The sequence below is a fragment of the Chenopodium album genome, chromosome 27 (assembly GCF_948465745.1).
Source record: "Chenopodium album chromosome 27, dcCheAlbu1.1, whole genome shotgun sequence".
NCBI classification, from domain to species: Eukaryota; Viridiplantae; Streptophyta; class Magnoliopsida; order Caryophyllales; family Amaranthaceae; genus Chenopodium; species Chenopodium album.
In genome coordinates, this window is record NC_137860.1 from 12,038,576 (window position 1) to 12,046,476 (window position 7,901).

The 7,901-nt window shown below is 33.7% G+C and overlaps 1 long non-coding RNA gene and 1 other non-coding gene across 2 annotated transcripts; one reads left to right on the forward strand and one right to left on the reverse strand.

Moving 5' to 3' along the window:
• Nucleotides 1-948: 948 nt before the first annotated feature.
• LOC145621834 (small nucleolar RNA R71) lies at nt 949-1,055 on the reverse strand. The gene has a single exon (XR_014108628.1). It is a non-coding gene; the product is annotated as a small nucleolar RNA R71 (small nucleolar RNA).
• A 1,642-nt stretch (nt 1,056-2,697) lies between these two features.
• Nucleotides 2,698-4,697, forward strand: LOC145621566 (uncharacterized). The gene is made up of 3 exons (XR_014108443.1): nt 2,698-2,981; nt 3,573-3,714; nt 4,363-4,697. It is a non-coding gene; the product is annotated as an uncharacterized LOC145621566 (long non-coding RNA).
• Nucleotides 4,698-7,901: the final 3,204 nt, after the last annotated feature.

Sequence of the window (7,901 nt, forward strand, 5' to 3'; positions counted from 1 at the left end):
AACTTATAGGATGCATGAGAATGATCTTAATTAGTATAGACCTCTTTCATTGATTTGCCTAGACTATTGCATGAGAATAAATTGTTTAGGTAGAATCTTGTGTTCATCATGATAACCATTATTGTTCCCCTCTTTCTAATCATGTTTGACACCCTCGTACCTTTAGCCTCGTTCTCTTTTGATTTAATTTATTTTATCTTTCTTTGTTTGTAGTTTTAGTGCCTTTAATATAAAAAAATTAACAAAATTATCCTTTCCTTGACTCTTGCTTAGTGAATTTGAGGTTTATCTTGCATGCTTCCTTTTAGGTTCAACCCTATACTTACCCCTATACTTGTATTAGGGTAGTTTAGGATTATTAAAGATTAATTTGATTAGGGTAGTAGTTCGACGACCTATCTCAATCCCTATCAAATTTTGGCGCCGTTGCCTAGGAAGCGACTTGTTTAACATTTTTTTTGCTATTGTTAGAGTCATTTTGTTTGCTTTCTTTTTTTTATTTTGCTTTTTTAATCCTACTTGTCATTGCTAATCGTGTGCTTAGGTTTGTTGTATTCAAAGAGAGATATGGCAAGGCAAGAGGGTGACCTTCTTTTCAGGGAGTTTTGAAATCCGGAAGTCTATGAGCTCACGAGTGGTATACTTCTCCTAACCACCGAGTCTAATTTCACAATCCATCCACAATATGCTAGGATGGTACAAATTGAGCAATTTTCCGGAAGTGCAAGTGAAGACCCCATTGAGCATTTGGACCGATTCCTTGAGTTGTGTGTAATGATGCAAACAAATGAAGTGAGCCAAGATTACATTCGTATGCATCTCTTTTGGAAATCTCTCACCGGAAGAGAAAAGAAATGGCTCAAGCTTTTGAAGCCCAACTCTCTCACCACATGGAAGGAAGTTGCGAAGGCCTTTCTCAAGAGGTTCATTTCCGATGAACAAACCGCAAAAATGAGGAGGAAGATAGCTTCCTTTGAGTAAGAACCGGATGAAACTCTTAGGGAAGCATGGGAAAGGTTTAAGGATTTGATTAGAGCATGTCCTCATCATGAATTCAACCATAATTTGCTCATGAGATTCTTTTATGATGGTTTGGAGCCAATGTCAAGAACCAATCTAGATGTGGGTGCCGGTAGCCAATTGATTAAGATCCTTCAAAGCCAAGTTGAAGCTACAATTGAAGAGGTGGCTACTAGCTATTCTTGGGGAGGTCAAAGAAGGTCCAAGGAAAGCAAGGTGATATTTATGAGTTGGAGAAAGTCGGTCAACTTAAGCACATAGTTGAGCTCTTGAACAGAGGTCTTTCCAAGTTGAACTCAAGTGTTGGTTTGGGTTCAAAACCGTCACAAATGATTGATTTCTCATGTGCTTGTTGTGATGGGACGGATCATGATGCATCGTATTGTAGAGAGTTTAATCCCAAGCATAGTGAAGCTTTGACTTTGAGGGAAGAAGAGTTTGTAACCCAAGCTCAATCCTAACAACTTCAACAAGCTCCAAGGCAAGAAAACTCCTACCCCCAAGATGGACCTCTCTTCAATCCACCAACCCAAAATTTTTACTACCCTTCCTACCAAATAGGAAACTCTCAAGTTCAACATCATCACATATATCTCAAGCGTATGAAGAACAATCGCCACCCGACCACACTCAAACCCAAATTCTTCAACAACGTCGGATTATCACTCAACAATTCCAAGAGATCAAATCTCACAATGAAGTTGTAGATTCCCAACTAGCCAAAATTTCATCTCTCCATTTAACCACAAAACTCCCCTGATAATCATCTACTAACCCTTCATACACTTATCAACCCGAAACTTGCAAGGAGGATGAAAGTAAGGAAGACAAGGTTGTAGAGGATGTGGTTGAGAAGAAGGTTCAAGAACAAAATGAGGAGCCATTTGATTTAGTGAACCAAACAAGTTTGAAGGCCCTTTTCCCTTCCCTTTTAGGCTAGTTGAGAATGTTGTTTTGAAGAGCCCTATGGTGGTGAGCGTATATAGAGTTGATGTGGTCGATGGTGTGATGGATAATGAGAGCTTACCTCCATGTGATGATAAGGTGACAATGAGGTATGATGACTTCCTTGAAGTTCCCGCTTAGTTTGAAGGCTCTTGAGGAACGTGAGATTGCCCTTCCTAATATTGAGGATTTTAAGCTTCATCGCCCTTTTTGAAGGAAAAGAAAGAAGAGAGAAAGAAAAAGAAGAAACGACAAGAAGAAGAGAAAGAGAAAAGATAAGCCACCATTGGCTCTTGATTCATTCCCTCCTTTCCCTTGTGGTGATGTGAGACCTCAAGGAGCGCTAGTTCTCAATCTTGGGGGCATCTATGATTCAATCCTCAAGTTGATGAGGGTGATGTTCTTTATTCCACTTGAATGAGGTGAAGGGTCAAGCTAGAGACCATACTACCACAAAATAGGGAATAAGTAACACATAATACACATCGGTCAAGTTGCACAGGCGATCTCTAGAATTATACAGATCGCCTATGTAAGATAGGCGCTTTGTATGTTAAAACCTATAGAGCGCCTATCTAAGTTAACAATTCTATATGATAAATTCAAATTTACACTAAACAATATAGAGCGCCTCTTTTAGTTAACTTTTCTATAAGTATTGTAATTGAAAAAAAAAATCGGCATATACCACTCAAACCCTAACTCCTTCCCCTCAAGGCCTCAAGCCGTCATTTCCCTCCCTCTCATTTTAGTTATTTCCTCTTCTCTAACCCATTTCCTTTCTCTGATAATTTCATGCCTCAATCTAGTTTTTCTCCTTCTCTCCTTCTACTACCAATTTTGAAGCTCTAGCAAACCTGTGAATGAAGTTGACATACCCATCAAATAGGCAAAAAGTACAACAGATTATCTACAAATCTTGCTCTCTTTCAACTTCAAAGTCGAATTTTCTTTTTCAAAGCAATTTCATATACTGGAATTCGAGGCTTTCGTTATTCTCAATTTTCGATTATAAGGTAAAAAGTTCACGAATTGTTTTGTGGGTTTTATAACTCAACTGTTCAAATTATGTATAGTATACACTTCTTTGGTATATATTTCGAGTCGGTTAATAATGGAATTTATCGGCAATGCTCTAATTTTTAGACAAATTGGAGGTGTATTTTGGGTTTTATTATGATATTTTTCTTCTCTAATGAAGTTAGGTATTGTCTGATTTTACCTAATACATCTAGTATGGCAATGTTAGTTCAATAAAGTTCTTTGCTATTGTCTTAGATTTCTATAAAACAATTTATACAAAGTACTGTATGAACAAGTTATTTATTTATTGTTTTTTACTTGTCTAATTTGAGTAATTTCTGTTTTTCAACTCTAGATTTGTATTTTATTTTTCAATTATATTAGATATAATTTTTTTTATTTTCATTTTGAAATTACTATAAATTTGAAGTTTATGTTTGGTGCGATTTGCATTGTTCCGATTTTGTGCAGTTGTAGGTGTTTGTTGCGGTTGCTCTTATTAGTTTAAGTGGGTGTTTGGATGATTGAGGTCATTTCGAGGCTTGTCAGTTGGTCTTATCTTTTGTAGTTGCATATTTTTACAGATATTGGAGTGGGAATTTGCTGGAAGACTACAGGCTTGACACCATCAGGATTAATTTTCTCTTCTAATTCCGCAATCGTTGTTAGCATTGATAATCAATTACAATTTACTTATGGAGTAGTTGTATTAGAGAAATTGTACATGTAAATTTTTATTCCTCATAATTTGATTACTTCATGTATTGAATACTTGTATTTTAATTTATTTTTTTTTAAAATAGAGTGGTATGTTTTTGGTTTTTTATTTCTTAGGTACGAATTAATATTATTATTATTATTATTATTATTATTGTTATTATTATTATTATTATTATTATTATTATTTATTATTTATTATATGATAAATAATAGAAATAATAATATTTTTTTTTTATAAAAATAAAAGGAAAAGAGAGCGCCTATCTATGATAGGCGTTCTCTTTGTATATAGTTATAGAGCGCCTATCCTAATATGACAGCTCTGTTTTCCTTGTATTTTATTTACTTTCTACCTAGAATAAGAAGCGCCAAACTTAGATAGGCGTTCTGTATAGTGTTAGATATAGAACGCCTCCAAGAGGTGCTCTATAGACTTTATAGGGCACCCCCTCAGAAGAACGCCTGTGAGGCGTTCTATATTGCTTGTTTTAGGCGTTCTGTATTCCCCTTTTTGTGGTAGTGATAAACAAGCGCTTCCCGGGAGGCAACCCAGAGGATTTCTAACCATTTTTCTTCCCCTCCTTTATTTTTATTTTTGTTTTCTTTCTTTGTTCTCTTTTAATGTTTTCTTTTGTGTCTTGTCTTGCCTTGTAGGTTGCTTTTTGGAAGCTTGGAGCGGAGTGACATTTGGTGAACTCGAGTTTATGCTCCTTTATTCTTTTAAGCCAACCTCTCGGTGAGACCTTTCTTGTTTTTACTCTTTTACTTTTTCTTTGAGTTCTTAGTTTAGGTTTAGCTTAGGAAGAAGTTGAATGGTTTGAGGTTGCTTGAATTTGGTTCTAAGGAACCTGGGATCGTTGATGTTGTTATCAACGATCACCTGTATGACGATTGGGATTTACTTGGATTATATGCCTCGTTTGTGAACCTTTTAAATTTCTTCCTCTTCTTTTTGTGTTGTTTTTCCCTGTTGTGTGACAAACATGACTATGACAAGTTGAAATGATTTTGATTTGGAATTTGCTCATTCATTTGGATGTGTATGCCTTTCATGATGTTGTGTCTTTGAATGCTTATCTTCCTAGTTGATGAAGGTTTACATGGTTTGAGAATGCTTAGGGTTGAATAAGACACATTGTAAGCTAAGGTACCCCGGTTTAGAACTTTTGAGGACGTTTGAATCCCTAGTTCACGGGAAAGTGGTAAGATGGTGTTGCTCTGTATGGTGGTAGGATTCCCTTGGTTGGTATTTGCTTATTCCTTATCCCGTGTGTAGGGAATATTTCAAGCACTATGACCCCAAACTTGAACCCCACTGTGATCATACACTAAAGTACGGTGGCGTTCCAAAGGGAAGGAAAAGAGAGCAAAAGAATCGCCAACAAGTTTTAGGAACTTGTAAACCCAAAAGACAATCCAAAAGGACCATCAACTACTCCATAAGGTCTTGAACCAAACAGGGTCCGGGGATGAGGGTACGAATCCAATCTACAAAAGAAAGGACCCGCCCTATAAAATAGGCCTATACTTTGTTCTTCTCGTATTCATGCGCGCTTTTCGAATAACATACAAACATTATATTGACCCTAACCTGTTTATCTATGTTGGTTGAATATTAATGCACAAATAATTCTATTATTGGCGATCACTTGAATTAAAATCACATTAGCCTAAACCAAATTAATAATTATCTTATTAAGCGTGATTTCATGTACAAATTCCCTTTAACAATCATAAAAGGTGTGATCAAGCAATAACAATATAAAATATAATCAAGCAACATAATAATGGAAGCTTCTAGCGTAGTCGTCAGCTACGGACGACTATAGACGACTATGGACAACTACGCTAAGGGATTAAATCTAAACCGTCTATTATGGTTGTTGCTTAATCTTAGCCTTTGAATATTACAGTTTTGAAAAATTATAAAATCTAATTTACACCTCATTTAAGTCATGACCAGTCAACAACCAGTCAGCACCCCGTCAGCAAAGTGTTGTTTGTTTTCTTACTTTTAGAGGGTAATTTTTTTTTTCTTTTCAAATTATGGTTTTTTTTATTTTATTTTTTTTAACCTTCAATTTTCATTAATCATCCAAAATACATCTAAAAATTATCAAATTATATAAGATTTCATTAAGATTAACGTATAATCATTAAATATATGCTTCAATTTTCTTAAAATCAGAGTTTGTAATCAATTTCAATATCTACATTCTTGAAAGTGGACGGATTATATCTTATAATTTCGTGATTAATTGTTAGAATAGGTATGATTTTATGTTGAATTTGATAAGCCATTTGAATTTGTGAATAATCATCCACCATTATTGGATGTTGAAGCTATGGACATGATTTTAGGTTGAAGATGAATACACAAAAAAAAAAAAAAAAAAAAAAAACTGATTTGCATTATTTTTTCCTTTATTAACATTATTTTGCGTCATTTTTTTCTTGGAAATATCAATTATGTTAATAGATAAATATAAAATCAAAATATATGTTCTAATAAAAGGAAAGAATCTTTTCCAAACCTAACCATCATACAAAAATATATTCTGTGATTATTGCATGCATTAAACGTGAGTTTAAGGAAAAAAAAAACGACATTCAACGTCAAATATACAAGTTACTAGAGAACTATTAGGCTACAAGTCAGCCAACTAATATGAATATATGATATATGACTAAATCATAGATAAGGATAAGATATATTTGTTCTTTCAAAAAAAAAAAAAAAGATAAAGATATATTTGATTGTATATACTCCACGATAAAATTAGTGGAATATAATTTGCATTGATACCGTTCTAAGTCTAACACTTTAAGTAAATAAATCTTTATTTAAGATTAATTGTATATAACTAAATAAATATATATCTTAGTCTATTTAAATAATACGGAGTATTTTTTTGACGGAACTAAATAAATATTTATGTATGATTAGTATTTACTCCCTCCGTTCCTGTTGAGAATCTTTGACTTTTTTAAGAAAGAGAGAATCTTCTAAATTTCTCTTAATCTATAAGAATAAATATAGTCATGTGGGATCTAGTTTGATTCGTCTTGATGAGCAGAGTATTAATATTTAACTTTTATAATTTTTGCTAGTGTGAGATTAAAGATATTTGCAGTCAAAGTTGGGTAAAAAATTACATCGATTTACGAAACAGGAACATCATTATGAAACGGGGGGTGTACAATAAAGTGGAATATATCTTTATAAGTTAAAACTAAATCATTTTTTTATTATTATTAGTTAAAACTAAATAAAAACTTTATAAGTTAAATATATACTTCTTATACAATAAAAGTGGAATATATGCAAGAATTAGGGCGTGTTCATATTTACTGAGTTGTACTGAATTGAACTGATTGGAGCAGAACTGAACTAAGCTGAAATGAATATTTTATGAGAGAAGCAAATTAGGAGCTGAACTGAAGTGAACTGAATTGAACTGAACCGAAATTAAAATGTGAACAGGGCATGTTATGATTGACTGAGCTGAACTGAACTGAATTGAATATTTTATAAAAGAAGGAAATTAAAAACTGAACTAAACTGAACTTAGGGCCTGTTCACAATTACCGAACTGAGCTAAACTGAACTGAACTGAACTGATTAGAGCTTAACTGAACTGAACTGATTGAAGCTGAACTGAACTGAACTGATTGGAGCTGAACTGAACTGAACTGAATTGAGCTGAAATGTATATTTTATGAAAGAGGAAAATTAGGAACTGAACTGAACTAAACTAAACTAAACTGATTAGAGCTAAACTGAATTAAACTGATTAGAGCTGAACTGAATGGAACTAAACTGAAATTACGCTGAAGTGAACGGGCTCTTACTAGAGCTGAACTGAACCGAAAATAAGCTAAAGAGAACAGCCCTTAGTCTAACGCCTATAATAAGCTGAACTGAACTGAACTTACTGGAGTCGTACTGGTATACTTCCATCCCTTCCATTGCCATCCCTATGCGCACCCAAAATGAATGTCTTTTTTTCTTGTCTTTATATTTTTCTTTTAGATATCCCCAAGTAAAATTTGGGAGTATCTAAAATGAACTTTTATATTTTCCCCCAAATTCATAGAAATATACTATATAGCAATCATTACTTCGTCTAACCACACTCGTTTCTAACAAAAACAACTTGACATCAAGTACATATAATTTCTAAGCAACAACT